General features: G+C 45.4%; 1 long non-coding RNA gene across 1 annotated transcript; it reads right to left on the bottom strand.

Annotated features, from left to right (window-relative positions):
• Positions 1 to 933: 933 nt before the first annotated feature.
• Positions 934 to 5,779, bottom strand: LOC144992329 (uncharacterized). Its single transcript, XR_013656212.1, has 4 exons — positions 5,647 to 5,779; positions 5,412 to 5,508; positions 2,447 to 2,533; positions 934 to 1,068 (listed from the first exon to the last, which is right to left on the bottom strand). It is a non-coding gene; the product is annotated as an uncharacterized LOC144992329 (long non-coding RNA).
• Between the last annotated feature and the right edge of the window lie 11,169 nt (positions 5,780 to 16,948).

Here is a 16,948-nt window from a genome sequence, read left to right as displayed (position 1 = left end):
GAATGGGTAACGAGATCTCGGAGGAACTGCAATCAAGGAGCTGGGTTCTTGGAGAACCACCAGAGAGAAGCTCATTCTGGGAGCCTATAATGATGCAGAAGGGCCACTAAAGGCTACCGACCCCACCATCCATTTCAGTGATGTCCCTTGTGGTTGTCGCTTCAGCCTCACACCTGCAGCTGGTCCTCTCCACGACCCTCCAGGTACCTGAGCGACCCAAAACCCTGCAGAACCTGTCCGGGTCAACACCAGCGTACACGTGCGTGTGACTGCGGCTCACTCCTCCTATCTCATGGTATCTTCTACAGCTTGATTAAAAATGAAGAATCTGTGAAATGACCAAATCAAATCTCAGTAAAACTGAACTAAGGCTCTGGAGGCTCTGGAAGAAAGGAGCAGATTTCTGCGACATTTTCTGCAGCTGAATACTGCATAAGAGCTCTCTTGCAGGTTTAATACTGCAGGGTTTATCAATCAAAGTGGCCAAATTGGGAAAATATTGGAATCTGAGAAAGCGTAGTGCATTAAACAGATTTGGTGAGAAGGCAGTGAACTCATCAGAGGAGAGTTTGTTTCTGTGCAGCGTCATCAGTTTCAATCAGAGCCGCTCTGCCTCTAAACACTCACACTGCACACAGAAATGCAGCCGTGACACGCTGGGTATTTGCACGAGAAAGGCATCAATGTAGTGAAAGCTACAGATGACGTCCCCTCAGAAACAGAGCTGCAAGAAGATAAATATCCTTTATCCTTCTATTGGTCAGTGTGAAAAGCACAACTTTCAGATTTAGTACCCTGGTGGAGAATAACCACCAGTGCTTTAGCATCAGCACCATCTCAATGTTGAGCTGATGAGTGCATCTTTTAGGGAAGTAAATGGAAAAAAGGTTGTGTTTTTTATGAAAGGTGTAGGTTACTTTTCTGGATGTTAATGCTGATTTGTTTTGGTCATCTGTCCTACAGTCGGAGTCCTCAGCTCCTGCAGACGTCACGGATGTGGTGGCGTTTCCCCGTCACATGCATGTAGAGTCATCAGTGAGATGTTGTCTGCAGAGTCCAGACCGACCGCTAAAACCAAATGTTCAGAGCATTCAGGGACAGCTGACTCAAACCTCTCTGGATCAAAATCCTTTCATGAATAAAGACACTAGATTACTGAAACCACAGAGGATGATGACATAATTAAGCCCCACTCAACCCCCCCCCCCCCCCCCATGTTATGATAAAAATATGTTAAAAACATATTCTGTCTTTGAACTTTTGTATTTGTGACACTTTTGAACCATTGTTTTATTTTTATAAACCTTGTAATTTTATTTAGCTGATCCTAAAGATTTGCACACAAACTGTGTAGTCTTTTGATTGACAGGTGGTTACCTGGTCCTCACCTGATCCCCATCTGATCCTCAACTGATCCCCACCTGATCCTCACCTGATCCCCATCTGATCCTCAACTGATCCCCACCTGATCCTCAACTGATCCCCATCTGATCCCCATCTGAACCCCATCTGATCCCCATCTGATCCTCACCTGATCCCCATCTGATCCTCACATGATCCCCACCTGATCCTCAACTGATCCTCACCTGACCCCCATCTGATCCCCACCTGATTCTCACCTGATCCCCATCTGATCCTCACATGATCCCCATTTGATCCTCACCTGATCCCGATCTGATCCCCACCTGATCCTCACCTGATCCCCATCTGATCCTCAACTGATCCCCATCTGATCCTCACCTGATCCCCATCTGATCCCTACCTGATCCCCACCCGATCTTCACTGATCCTCACCTGATCCTCATATTCCTTGCCTGATCTTCATCTGATCCCCACCTGATCCTCACCTGATTTCCATCTGATCCCCACCTGATCCTCACCTGATCCCCACCTGATCCTCAACTGATCCTCATCTGTTCCTTACCTGATCCTCGCCTGATCCCCACCTGATCCTCACCTGATCCCCATCTGATCCTCACATGATCCCCATCTGATCCTCAACTGATCCTCGCCTGATCCCCATCTGATCCCCATCTGATCCCCATCTGATCCTCACATGATCCCCATCTGATCCTCACCTGATCCCCATCTGATCCTCAACTGATCCTCGCCTGATCCCCATCTGATCCCCATCTGATCCCCATCTGATCCTCACCTGATCCCCATCTGATCCTCACACGATCCCCACCTGATCCTCACCTGATCCCCACCTGACCCTCACTGATCCTCACCTGATCCTCATCTGATATCCACCTGATCCTTACCTGACCTCCACCTGATCCCTTACCTGATCCTCACCTCTGCAGCAGTCTTTGTCTATATTTTGGAAAGACCAGACCTCTGTGACACAGTTCTTCCTGAAAACGTTGGTGAATAATCTGATGACATCATTCACTGACAGAGTGAGTGGTCGTCGGTCAGGAGGCCCCCGTTGGCCTGTCTTTACCTGGGCTCCATGTGGGATGGCCTGCAGTGACCCTCGTGATCCTCCCCATGAAAAGGTGGAAACTGAAATCCAGGACGACTCACTGATCTGTGGAGAGAGAAATGGAAGCACTAGACTGTGTCTGTCAGTGAACAACGATTTGGATCCTCAGTGACCCCCGTCGTTTGAAGACCTCATTCCCCCGTTCTCCATGTCGTTTCCTTTTCTGGAATGACTGCACGGAAACGTTAGCTGCGTTTCCGTTACACATAAGCGTTAAACTTTATCCAAATTCTAGAATAGTCGACAAAACGCCGTTTCTCAATGACGATGTTTCCATTAAATCCTAATTATGCAAATAAACACAAACCAAATTAACGCCATAAGTCATTCAAAAACACGGCGACGGATGTGAACAATACTTTGATTGACAGCAGATCCATTCAGATTTCTCCTTACACGTGGGAGGGGCTACGGATTAAACCATTTTGGGAAATGGTGGTTTTCCAGAGGAGCTGTGGATCCAACAATTCCTCATGACACGCTCAGCTTCTGATGATCTGTGTGACGCTGTGGGACCTCTGGTGGCGCCCAAGAAGCTCAGCGCCATCCGGTTGTGGGTCATGTGACTTCTTGAGTTTCCATGGCATTTTGGGGAAATATATCTGTTTGACTACTTCTCAAAAACCACCTCCTCCAAGAAAAAGAACGTTTTTTTTTGTTGTTGTTGTTGAGTTTCTTCAAAATTCTTGTGGTTTGATGAGGATAATTTATTATCGTTAATCCAATTTGTTTAATTTCATAGTCAATGGAAACGCAGCTATTGTTAGTGTCTGTGAGGTGGGGGGGGCATCTTGTTAGGGACACCAGCAGCTCATCTAAAGCTTTGTCCTTTGTTTTTGTGCGTTTTGACTTCATTTCATGTATTTCATAAGCCGTGACACCCTCCACACTGATGTGGAAAGCAACCATTAACTCATGTTTGTAATTGTTTCTCCTGAGCGTGGAATTGAATTTCCCCCTAATGGATGTCACTTCCCATGATCCCGGTCTTTCAGTGACCCCTTTGACTCGTGACGCAGCGTAATTATGAGGCTGGGGGTTCTCTGCTGTGGAAACTCACATGCAGGCTAAAGTTCAGCTTCATTTGTCTGTTGTCCACATTTAGACTGAAAACCAGAAGTGGAAGACTTTCCTTAATAAAGACGATTCTTTTAAAAGTTGTAGTGATCCGGACCCAAACGGACCGAGCCGTTGCTGACATGCAGCTGGAGTCGAGCACGGACAGAATGAGTTACTCCTGCAGGATGAAATCATCACGAGTCAAGTATCTGAAGAGTGAAAGTGGTCCTTCAGCAGAGCAGTAATTAAAAAACACAGGAAAAAGGCTTTCACAGAGGGGGGAGTTTAAAGAATCATCCCCAACCTTTTTAGTCACGAGCACAAACAAACAGCTGAGAGCTCCGGCCGCCTCATTCCAGCTTTGTCTCCTCAGCAGTGACGGACAGCCGAGAGGCGTTATTGTTTGGTGACACCGGAGCGGGGGGGCAGATGAAGTGGGTTGCTGTGGAGTCAGTAATGGTCATTCAGTGAGCTCTGATGGACGGGCCGGTGGGCGTTGGAGGAGATTAGACTGGAGCACTCAGCTGCAGTTTTATCACTCATGATGATGGGGACTAAATGAAAGCAGCTCCTTCCTGACTGACTTCAGTGTCGGTGACTTTTATTCACGCCGTTCTCTGGTAAACGGCTGCTAGAACGCCAGTTTACGTGGACCCACATCATTATCTTGGCCACACGACCCAAACGAACCCCAAACCCCCGTAAACTGTCCATTTGTAAAGCACTGCAGGACGTTTGTGGATGATCCAAAAGTCAAACGGACTATACTCTCACTTTGCTGCATGGAGCTGCAGATCTGAGAAGCTGCTCTGCAGAGACTCCCTGAGAGAAGAAAACTGGGTCCAGAGCTTTCTAATAAAGGAGATGAGAACGTCAGCACCAAACGCTTTTCATTTTTAGATTTCTGAATTCAAGGAGACATAAAGTTACGTCAGGATTCTTCCTTTTTTAAAGAGACGCGAACAGATCCAGCAGCGTTTCCCACCAAGCAGTTTGGTTTGAAGTTTCTACAACTCTTCTGGAAACCGTCCTTAACCCGTGTGCTATCCAAGGCACGTTGACGTTGGCAGTGGGGTCATCTGGACCCCACAAGACAGCACAAGGCATGATCCTAATATTAGTATACATTTCTTCAAAAAACACAAAAACAACATGAATCCAAATTCTACATTTGATGAAAGTTTCAAAAAAGCCTTTTCTAATGAAATCTTTGTTTCTTCCATCAATAGTTAACTCTTTAACCCTTGTGCTATGCTATGACCCCCCCTTACATTGACGTGTTCTCCCTAGATCACAGATGATTGAAGAAAAAAAGTTCAGAGCACTGTCGAGTGGGTCTAGATGACCCAACTCCCAATGTTAACGTGCCTAGGATAGAACAAGGGCTACAAAACAAGGAAGAACAGAAATGATGTTCAGAGTCGATAGAAGAAGCTGCTTTGAATGTCAATCTCATTTTTTTCTGAGAAATAATAATAACAATAATGGATTAGATTTATCTGTGCTTTTCAAGACACTCCAACCACTTGCAGTGTGTCCATTATTCATTCATTCTTGGTGATGGTAGCTACTGATGTAGCCACAGCTGCCCTGGGGCAGACTGACAGAGGCGTGGCTGCCAGTTGGCGCCTACGGTCCCTCTGACCATCACCGGGACATTCATACACATTCACACACCAGTGGAGCCACACTGGAGGCAAGGAGGGTGAAGTGTCTTGCCCAAGGACATAAAGGCATTTTTTGGCTGGGGGGAACGGGGATCGAACCACCGACCCTTCGATCATTGGACGACCCGCTCAACCGCCTGAGCCACTGCCGCCCGTTTAAAATAGTTTAAAGTTGTCGATGTGACGACTCAAACCACCTTTATTCTGATGTGGAGTCAGAGGAGGAGAATCCCAGCCGACTCCTCTCTCTCTTTCTCCTCACTCCTGTCTCTTCTTCTTCAGTGAGACACTCAGCTGTTTGGGTGAAAGAGAAAGACACTTGATTGACCCCAAACTGGGAAATTCAACTGTTTCAGCAGCAGCAGAGTGTATTAGTTTATAGAACATACATTATTCTGTCAATATTCAAACAGGCTCAGACTGCTGACTTACTGGACTTCACACCACGGTCCGGGTGAATCCTGGACTCTGATTGGCTGCAGGGGGTCCAGTAAAAAAGGATCATGTTCTCCTAAAAAAGTAGTTCCGGTCTCATCTCCTGAATGTTCTGTATCGTTGCTCTGGCCTAAACACCAGTTGGTAACCATGGCAACAGAAAAGTGGAACATAGGTGGACAGACGTCGTTCCACAGTCGATCCCAGCAGAAGACAAATGTCTCCATGATGGACATGACAGGACCTCTGTCCCATTGGACCATCAACACCAATGTGGACTTTACTGTCAAACACTTTGTTGTCTTTCTGTCTCCTTGACCTCATTGACAAGCGGGAAGAGGAGAACTTTCCTCTGAAATGAAGCTTTGGGTCCCTGAAGGTGACGTTTAGCAGATAAACCGCTTTCCTCTGCTGGTTAGTCCTCATCCAGCAGCAGAGCTAGAGGCTGCTTCTGGAGCCGTTACCGTGACAACGCAGCATATCAAATAGTCTGCTTCTTGTAAAAAGACCTAAAAAATCAGATGAAAGTCCTATTTATTGTTGTTATGAAGTTTGTGAGACAGTTTGAACAGACCTACATCTGTTTTGTCTGGATTGTTCTGGTCTCTTCTGCTCATCGGTTAGAATCCGTCTGCACGTTTTTTTTGCAGATCCATCTCCTCAAGAACTCTTTACTTGATTAGATTGTTAGAACGCCGGGTTCTTGTCTTTGATCTGAGCTTACAGATGATTTTATGCAAAACACAAAACCTGAGAGGTGAACTCAGTCAGAGTCCAATACATGCAGACCATTTCATGCTGAACATACGTATTTTCTGCAGTCTGTACAGTTTTACAAACAAATCTCGTTATCTGGTCTCTTGTAATGAAATCTGAGATGTAATCCCAAAGTGAGTGACAGCTAGCAGCATCATGTTGGACGTCAGGCTTCAGTCATTCCACATCATGTAGCTTCAGGTGAGGGGGACGCCGTGATTCAATCCCCTTCTATTCAGAATGAGCCCAGCGCACGCCATCGCTGTCAGCCGGATAAATGGGAATAATTCAGGAAATGTGCTGTGAGTGAAAACCAAAAGAGAAGCTCATAACACAGAAAGACAGTTCAGGTAATTATCTGTGTCTTGGAAGATTGGAAGGGGGTGTGGCGGCGAATCCAAATGATGCGGCTGATCTCCTGTGTGGCTGTTATCAGCCATAGATCCTGTTTGCATGATGGAAGACAGATGGAAGGAAATGGGCCCAGAAATGAAATAAGGAGGAGTGAGGGCGGGAGCAGGAGCAGCAAAAGGTAAACTCAGCTAGATTTCATATTGTGAAAACAAACATGGAAATGACATCACAGCCAATCGTTCACCGGACTCTTTCTGCGTTTAAGGAAGGAGGCTGACAGAGAATGAAAACCACATGTTCATGTGATAAAAGCCCTTCTTGTAGAGAACCATAACCCCGTCCAACCAAACTGTCACGGGGAATCGGTATGTCCCAAATGGAGTGAGGACAATCATTTTATTAAACAAAAGGCATTTAGCAAAGAACCAAGCAGAAAGCCACCCTGCAACACAGAAACAGGTGACCGTAAAACCAACACAACAAATGAACTAAAGTGCAGGCAGCTGTGCGCCGCTTCAGGTACAGCCGATGAAGGGGCGGAGCCCTCCAAGAGCCACGCCCAACCTGCACAAAAACAAAGGCGTGAGAACCAAAAACAGAAGGAAGGTGGCAGACTGAGTGAAAGACGATGTCCGGACTGAAGGTTTTGTGCGGTAAAACCGTCTTTCTTGGGGAAACAGATTGACAGAAATGAGAAGAATCCGGTTTCACTTAGACAAAAGGCTCATTTTTCATGTCAGTGCTGGTGGTGAATTAGACTGAGGCCCAGGCATGGAAAACGGACACGATGGCCCATATTTATGGGGAATTGGGTTATGTGGCTGGCAAACAAAAACCAGCGAGATTCTCTCTGGAAGGGCAGTTTAATGTGTACATTAAACAGCAGTGCAGCTGGAGAGGACGGGCGGGAAACCGCTGAGACGTTGGTGCAAAACGGAGAAGTCACTGCAGAACAGCTGCATGTGGAAAAGTGTCACAGCCTCGGTTTCTCCTGTTCAACACTAAAGCACCCGTTTGGGTTTGAGTTCCTCAGGAATTAAAAACACTCCTGCCTTCTTACCCACACCATGACCTTTCCCAAACCGCACTTCTGAAGGGAGGAGCTCAAATGGGGTTTATTGCCCCCCCGAGAGTGAATATTTGGGCCGTGAAGCATAAAATGTGAATGCATCAATAGCTATGCCTGGGTCAGAAGAACATGCTGCTGAGCTCAATGAACGGTTAACAATGAGATCCAGGAAGCAGCAGTTTGACCTTTTGACTTGGAAGAACAGGTTTAGAGCGTCTGCGTGGAACCGGCAGAGCGGCTTCAGGAGAACTCAGGTGACGTGAGCAAACGCTGGACCCGCTCAGAGAGTCGGCGGCGGCTCCCGGCAGACCGCCCACGCTTCCACGGTAAAGGTCTGCCAGTCATTCTGCTGGAGCCCCATGAGTAACTCGGGTTAATGCAACGACATCTCTGTTTGCACTGCAAAAACGGAAAGAAAGAAAACAGACCAACAAGTGATGTCGGATTTGCAATCAAAATAAGTTTATCAGGAAGGTTTTTCAGCAGTAAAATCCTCTCAGTTTAAGAATTCCTGGTACCTAAAGGCTAATTTCTGACCTCACATTTGACTTATTCAAAGAAAATGAGGAAAGAACTTATTTCTAAGGGCCTGTTTTGTGTTCCATGACAACTTCTACACAGACTTTTTTATTTCCTGCTTCTAGAAGGTGAAGTGGTTCTAGAATCTGTGAAAGTGGTTCTCTGCATTTGACCTATGTGACCTCTGCTGCAGTCACAGCTGAGTCTGAGGATCCTTTGGTTGATTCAACCCATCAGGCCTCAGTCTCAGTCTTTAGCACGACTGCGGATTTGAACCCACGACACCTGGTGTAGATGCAGCCTCTGATTGGCAGAGCAGGACATGAAAACCTCGCTAACCAATCCGCATGAAGAACATGAAGAGTCAGGAACAGAAACACGGATTTATCAGCCACAGCGTCAGTCTGATCACAGATTCCCAAAGCGGCAGCACGCAGCACCACAGACGTACTGTTAGAAAAAGACCAAAGGGTTTCAATCTGCAGACAAAACACATGAAAGCAGGAGAACACGCCACACCCCCAACCCAAAGACCCCCATGAAAGTTTTCTGATGATGGAATATTTATAAGGAAAATGATGCTTAATGCTGCATTTCTGAGGATTTCTTTGTCAAAATTGATATGAAAACATGCAGTTGGAAAAAGCTTGTATTTGTGATGTGGAAACTCCGCTGGGCGGGGCCAAAGTCTCCCTGTTCCGCCCCCTTCCTGATGCAGACAAACAGATCCATGAACGTTTCTGTTTTCCTGGTCTGATCTGGATCAGAAGTGGACGGATGGACTGACCTGATGCTGCTGCCGTTTCTGTTGCAGCGCTGATGTTAGCTTGGGGGTGTGGGGGGGCTGTAAGCTAGTGGGAGCAGAGAGCTCTCAGCAGTGGGAAGGGTAGAGGGGGTGAGGGTGCTATGTGCCAACGGTCCCGTCCACAACTCAGGGGTAAATTTCTGCAGAGCTCTTGGCGCTCTGCAGAAACTATGTCCTGCAGAAAGAGCAGTGGGGAGGCTTTACAAATCGACCCAAAGTCTGTTTTTCCTGTCAGCATCACAGAGGTTCTGGTAGATCTTGTGTCAAATGTTGTCACAGAATTTTAAAGCTCTTTTTTCCTCTCATTTCCTGTCACGTGCGCCTGCATTTTATTTTTGTTTTGGGGGGGGTCAGAATTGAGTTGAGTGTTTTCCTGGAAGTTCTTCGTCATTCAGGGGGTTTGGGTTACATGAATTAAAAAAAAGACTATCCTCATGGTTCTGACATGGTTCTAAAGGCTTTCTGTTTCTGTATTAAATCCCATCATGCATCACACGCAGGTGTGCAGGTTTGTTTTACTCCCCTGGTTTGGACTGACCCCTCCCTCTTTCACCCAGCAGTCTTCTAATACTGTGGAAAACAAATAGATTAAAGGAAGAAATAGGCTCTTCTCCCTGACCCATGCTCAGTTTGTCTCCAACAAAAGCTTTTAAACTATGCCAATGAATTCAGGGGATCATTTCCCAGCAAAGGTCAGCCTTAAAATTGCTCTGTTAGCGAGTCTGCAGGGAGACGCACTGGCAGAACGCAGCTTCACGAGTCAGCGGTAATCAATAAGGTGCTGTTTCTCGCTCGCCGTGTTTGTCTGTCCAGCATTTATCTGTGCTACATCCAGGAAGATTAGCATTTCTGCTCTTTGCAGGAACACATGGAGGAGTCCTCCACGCTGACCTCCTGCCCCGCCCCAAACCCATACGGGGACGCGACGAGGAAATGTGAGAAACGCAGGAAACACAAGGATAAAAAGCTGCCGTTAAGAATCCTCAGGAAATGTTTGGAGGAGAAAAACCGTGAGATGAGCAGCAGGGAGGTGAATTCTGATGTGATAATTATGGGAGTTTGAAAAGAAAGTCCGGCTGGACTGGAGAAGACGAGAGGAAAAAACACGAGCGCACACTCCTGCTTGGTCACGTTTTCAGCGTTCTTGTTTATTTCTGGGGGGGGGTTCCTCAGACCATGGGGGAGTTGTCTGCGGGAGAATTCAGACATCAATCTTCAAAAACATATCAGACAAAAATCAACAGATCCAGGCAGAGCTGAGAGCAAATTGTGGGACGTCAGAACATCTGGAGGTGGAGGAGGCCGGAGAACGAGGATGGAGCTCAGCAGCGGATGTTTACATCCCGGTTCTCGGTCATCATTCCTCATCATTAGCACCCTGACAGCCGCCAGCATCCAGCTTTTTTCAGCAACGTGGTGTTTGGACCAAAGCGGGGCTGCAGAATTCTCTCCATTTCTCAACTGTCAGGATGGACATGGAGCAGGTGGCAAAGCCGCTGCTTTTCAGTCCTCCACGTGTAGCCTCCTGCTGGTTTACAGTGTGAGTGTGCATGTGTGAGTGTGCATGTGAGACTGCACATGGAGGCCGTCCAGGGTTTCCACAGTAGTCAGTTCTCACCAGATTTCCAACCTTCCTGGGGGATTCAATGATAAACAGCCAAACTTATTCTGGAACTGACCCCCACCCCCCACCCCCCACAGCACACATTCCTTTTTTTCCATTTACGTCTTTTACCTCCTTTTCTAGTCTCACTCCCTTCAGATCGTCAGTCTAACCCTCCTGCCTCTCATCAGTGATGCCCTTCATCAGACTCTGTCCACCTGCTCCTCTCGTCCTCTTCCTCCCTTCATCCTTTCGGTTTACTTCTAATACTTCTCCTCTCATCCTCCTCTTTCCCTTGCCCTGTCCTCCTTCCCCTCCTTTTCCTCCTCTTGTATCTGGTGACCTCTCCTCCCCAGGGAAGGTTTGACTAAGTGGGAACTTGTAGCGGAAATATGAAAACAAGGAACCAGACACCACCAGGGGGGATGTGACTGCTGCCTGCAGATAAGAGGCAAACGGACGTTCGCTTTTTCCAGGACCAAACTCGTCACACACAAACACTCAACACAATCTTTGCAGTTTTAATCTGAATTCTCTTACCATATGTCCTTCATCATGAGAAAAATGTCCCAAGAACAGGATAAAAACATCAAAAACAGTTTTTTTCTGTGGAGTGGATCTTTGAGGAGGAAGAGGAGAGAAGATGATCTCAGGTCTAGAGGTCTGGGACAAAAGCAGTTACAGACATCTGTTGTTCATGGCTGCACACGCCACAATGATGGAAAAGTGATGCTGCTTTTGGGTGCTTTCTCTAAAGAACGGCGGCGCTGGCTCCTCACCTGCTGATGCAACAGTTCGGTTCACAGGGTTGTTGAGGTGAAATCCACAAAGAGTCAGCTGTGATTTTGCTGTGAAATAAGCATCCGCTGCTCACTGCTGACACAATGCAATAGAGACGGCTCTGGGGAAGCAGCTCTGAGCAAAAACAGCAGTGGATGATTTCAACTTCAGTAGTTTACCTGCAGCACTCACACATTACATTCATCTTCATTTACAGAGAATATTAGAACCACAGTGGAATGAATTGAATGGGAAAACCACAAGTGTGTTTTATGGACACAGCTGGGTTGGATTCAACATCGGTGGTTTAATGGATCCTTGCTGCCTGAACGACATGAGGCTTTTCTGTGTCCCTACTGTTTCTCCAGACATTCTTTGACCTTCAACACCTGTTTTGACCTTTGCAGGGTCACAGGGACCACAGTTTCCTATCCCAGGGGCGAAGGCCGGGGGGCCTCTAGACGGCTCCCAGTCCGTCACAAGGCCGCTCACAGAAGCCGTCAACCACGACCAACGGGACAATTTAGATCACCAACCGATGTGTGTGAGGCAACAGGGTCAACCTGAACAGCAACCAGAAAACACAGACTTCTTCTTTTGGTCGTACACACTACTATACAACCATATTATTTGTCTTACAAATACAAGAAATCTGTGAAATTTAAACTTCATCAAAGAAAAACCCACAAAAATATTCAAAATTTCCCCAAAAAATTAAAAAATCAACAAATGCAAATGAAAAATGTACGTTGAGGTGTTATTTAACACCAGAATATCCACAAAAATGTACCTTTTAGTGAATCCTTGTGAAGACATTTGTCCACCAAGTCAGGTTTGAAGACCCGTTTCAGTTCTGTTCCCAGATCGGGATTCAGACCAGTTGTAACCCTTGTTCTATCCTAGGCACTTTAACATTGGTAGTGGGGTCATCTAGACCCACTAGACAGTGGTCTGAACCTTTTTTCTTCAATGATTTGTGATCTTCACTGGTGTCCATGGATTACATGAAATCTTTCCACCTTTATTCACCTTTGTCATGATAGGGAGAACACGTCAATGGTCATCTTGACCCCATAGGATAGCACAAGGGTTAACCCTTTAACTCCAGAGCTGTCACCGCTGAGTCCCAAATACTATATCGCTTCCACAGTTTCCACGACCAAGAGGACTGTTCCCACGCCGGAATCCGAGGCATTTACCTCTACTATGAATTGTCGAGATGGGTCAGGTTGGATGAGGATGGGGGCAGAAACGAAGAGTCGTTTCAGTTTGCCGAAAGTCACCTGGGCTTCAGGTCCCTAAAGAAACGGATGATTAGTGGAAGTGAGACGATTTAGAGGTGCTGCAATACTGCTGTAGTTTCTAATGAAACATCGATAGAAATTGGCGAACCCCAAAGAGTGTTGTAGTTTTTTGAGGGTTTCCGGGGGTTCCCAGTTGCGGACTGCCTCGATTTTGGAAGGATCTGGTCTAATGCGACCGGCCTCGATAATGTAACCTAGAAATTGTAAGTTAATGACGTGAAATTCGCATTTTTTTGACTTGACAAAGAATTGATCTTCTAATAATCTTCCTAGTACCAGACGGACATGGTTCTCATGCTGAGTGAGATTTTGAGAGTAAATGAGAATGTCGTCAATGTAAACAAAGGCGAAAGAGTTTAGGAAATGTCGGAGCACATCACTTACCAACCTTTGGAACACTGCGGGTGCGTTGGGTAACCCGAAGGGCATAATCAGATATTCATAATGACCGAGGGGTGTGTTGAAGGCCGTTTTCCACTCGTCGCCTTCTTTGATCCGTACGAGATGATGGGCAATGCGTAGGTCTAGTTTAGAGAAAATCTTAACTTCCTGAATAGAATCAAAAACAGACGACATGAGAGGGAGAGAATCCTTGTCTTGTATGGTTACAGTGGTGGACAAAATAGTTGGTACCCCTCAGTTAAAGAAAGTCCACAATGTTCACTGAAATGACTTGAAACGTTCAAAAGTAACAATAAATTAAAATTTATTGAAAATTAAATAATAAAAATCAGCCATTACTTTAGAGTTGTTGATTAACAGAATTATTAAAAAAAAACGAATGAAATAGGGCTGGACAAAAATGATGGCACCTCTATAAACGACTGAGAACTAATTGCCTAGGGGGTCATGATGAACTCAGGTATGTCCTTTAATTGACATCACAGCTGTTTTCAAACCCATAATCAGTCAGTCTGCCTATTTAACCCTTGTGCTATCTTAGATGACCCCCCCTTCCATTGACGTGTTCTCCCTACCATGACAAAGGTGGATAAAGGTGGAAAGATTTCATGTAATCCATGGACACCAGTGAAGATCACAAATCATTGAAGAAAAAAGGTTCAGAGCACTGTCTAGTGGGTCTAGATGACCCACCTCCCAACGTTAAAGTGCCTAGGATAGCACAAGGGTTACAGGGAGACAAATAGTCATGTTGCTGAACATGGACAACAGAAAGCCAAGGAGAGAATTGTCCCAGGACATTAGAAACAAAATTATAGACAAACATGGTAAAGGTAACACTGCGCAAAAGCCCCCAGAATCAGGACATATATTTGTCTGGATATCCTCAGAAATACCCCATATCTGGTGATATCTACGGTGGATACTCTCCGGACATGACTGTCTCTAAGTTCATGTCCTGAGCATATCAACTCCGAGTATGGGACACTTTTATTCTGATAGAATCTGGAGATGAGATTCTCTCCAGCTATGAGATGCGTCACTTGTGATATCCAAGGTCAGGATATTTCCAGATTCTATCCATGTCAAATCTGTTGATATCTGATGTCCGTATACCTTCAGATATGCTGCATGTCTGGATATGCACCAGAAATGCCTCAACACTTAGATAAGTATACACTACAGATACTACAGGATATTTACCTTCTTCAGTATCTTTACTCCAGATATTTCCAAATTTGACTTCAAGTCATATTCGGAACTTGGAAATGGACAAAATAAGACACAACCAGTATCTTCTGCCCGGATATCTTCAGATATGCTGCATGTCTGGATATGCACCAGAAATGCCTCAACACTTAGATAAGTATACACTACAGATACTACAGGATATTTACCTTCTTCAGTATCTTTACTCCAGATATTTCCAGATTTGACTTCAGGTCATATTCGAAACTTGGATATGACCAAAATAAGACACAACCAGTATCTTCTGCCCGGATACCTTCAGATATGCTGCATGTCTGGATATGCACCAGAAATGCCTCAACACTTAGATAAGTATACACTACAGATACTACAGGATATTTACCTTCTTCAGTATCTTTACTCCAGATATTTCCAGATTTGATTTCAGGTCATATTCGGAACTTGGATATGACCAAAATAAGACACAACCAGTATCTTTTGCCCGGATATCTTCAGATATGCTGCATGTCTGGATATGCATTAGAAATGGGCCAGATTCTTAAGATATCTAAGAAAGTATCCACTACAGATATTGAGGATTCTGGCTCTTTTCGCGCAGTGTAAAGGCTATAAAACCGTCTCTAAGCAGCTTGAAGTTCCTGTGACCACAGCAGCACATATTATTCAGAAGTTTAAGACCCACGGGACAGTAGCCAACCACCCTGGACGATGGAAGAGGAACATTGATGACAAACGAAATGAAATGAATGAAAAGAAATGTGCTGCCTAGTGTCAGAAAGCCTTGTCTCAGTGGCAGGTCATGGGTCTTCCAACAGGACAACCATCCAAAACACACAGCCAGAAACCCCAAGAATGGCTAAGAGAAAAGTGTATGACTATTCTGAAGTGGCTTTCTATGAGCCCAGATCTAAATCCCATTGAACATCAGTGGAAGGAGCTGAAACATGCCATTTGGAGAAGACACCCGTCAAACCTGAGACAACTGGAGCAGTTTGCTCATGAGTAGTGGGCCAAAATACCTGTGGACAGGTGCAGAAGGCTCATTGACAAATACAGAAACCGTTTCATTGCAGTGATTGCCTCAAAAGGTTTTGCAACAAAATATTAAGTTATGGGAACCATCATTTTTGTCCAGCCCTATTTCATTAGTTTGTTTTTTTAAATAATTCTGTTAATCAACAACTTAAAAGTAAAGGCTGATTTTGATTATTTAATTTTCAATAAATTTTAATTTATTTTTACTTTTGAACGTTTCAGGTCATTTCAGTGAACATTGTGGACTTTCTTTCTTTGACTGAGGGGTTCCAACTGTTTTGTCCACCACTGTATACGGTTTTGCTCTCGATAATCAATGCATGGGCATAATGATTTATCCTTCTTCTCTACGAAGAAGAATCCAGCTCCCACCGGAGACGAAGACGGACGGATGTGACCCAGGGTTAAGGCCTCCTGACTATAACTCTCCATAGATGTTTTTTCAGGACCGGACAGATTGTAAAAGTTCCCCTTAGGAAGGGGAGCACCGGGGAAGAGATTTATGGAGGAGTCGGTAAGGAGGAAAGACGCTAGCTTTAGCTTTACAAAAAACGGTTCTCAAATCGTGATAAAAAGCGGGGAGTTTAGATAGATCAGAATTGTCGGACAGATTAGTAATGGGAATAGAAAAGGAGGGAACGGCAGACTGGAGGTAGTTGGCCATACAAAAGGCACTCCAGTTCAAAATATGACGGTGTGTCCAATTCAACTGAGGGTTGTGCAATTTTAGCCAAGAAAATCCCAAAACGATGGGAGTATGCGTAGACTTGGTAATAAGAAAATGAATGTGCTCTCTATGGTTACCTGAAGAGATTAAGAGTACGGGTTTGGTGCGATGGGTTATGCGAGAAAGGTGTTGCCCACCTAAGCCAGAGGCTTCGATGGGGGTGTCCAAAGGTTCTGTGGGCAGGGAGAATTTGGAATCGAGATAGGAATCAATCAGGCTTTGTTCAGCACCAGATTCAATTACGGCTTGCAAATCATGGATCTTAGAGTTAAAACAGATCTTGACTGGTAAAAAAAAAGAATTCTTGTCTGTGTGACTCACAGAAACACCCGCCTGCGGCCTGTCTTCTAGCGGGGGGCCCGGAAGTTTCAACAAGACGGACATTGGTTTACTAAATATTTTTCCACAGTAGAAGCAAGAAACCCTCCTTACGACGTTTTTGGCATTCTTCGGCAGAGAGCTTAGAATGTCCTATTTGCATAGGTTCATCAGTAGGCTTGGGATGAGGGATGATCATGGAATGGGGAGGTGAGTTCGGAGTTGCAGCTGAGACATAGGAGCTGTGGGATGGTTTGCAGGAAGATTGTTGTTATCGTTTTGACGCTCACGAAGCCGGATATCTGAACGGAGGGCTGCGGGTACTGGTTCTTCAAAAGTGGTGGCCTCAGGTTGCGTACATAGGTAATATTTAATGTCTTCCTTCAATGATTGATAAAAGACTCCTTTCAGGGCTTGA

The sequence above is a fragment of the Oryzias latipes genome, chromosome 1 (assembly GCF_053564925.1).
Source record: "Oryzias latipes strain Hd-rR chromosome 1, Olatipes_Hd-rR_3.1".
Taxonomy (NCBI): Eukaryota; Metazoa; Chordata; class Actinopteri; order Beloniformes; family Adrianichthyidae; genus Oryzias; species Oryzias latipes.
This window is presented reverse-complemented; position numbering and strand designations above follow the sequence as displayed.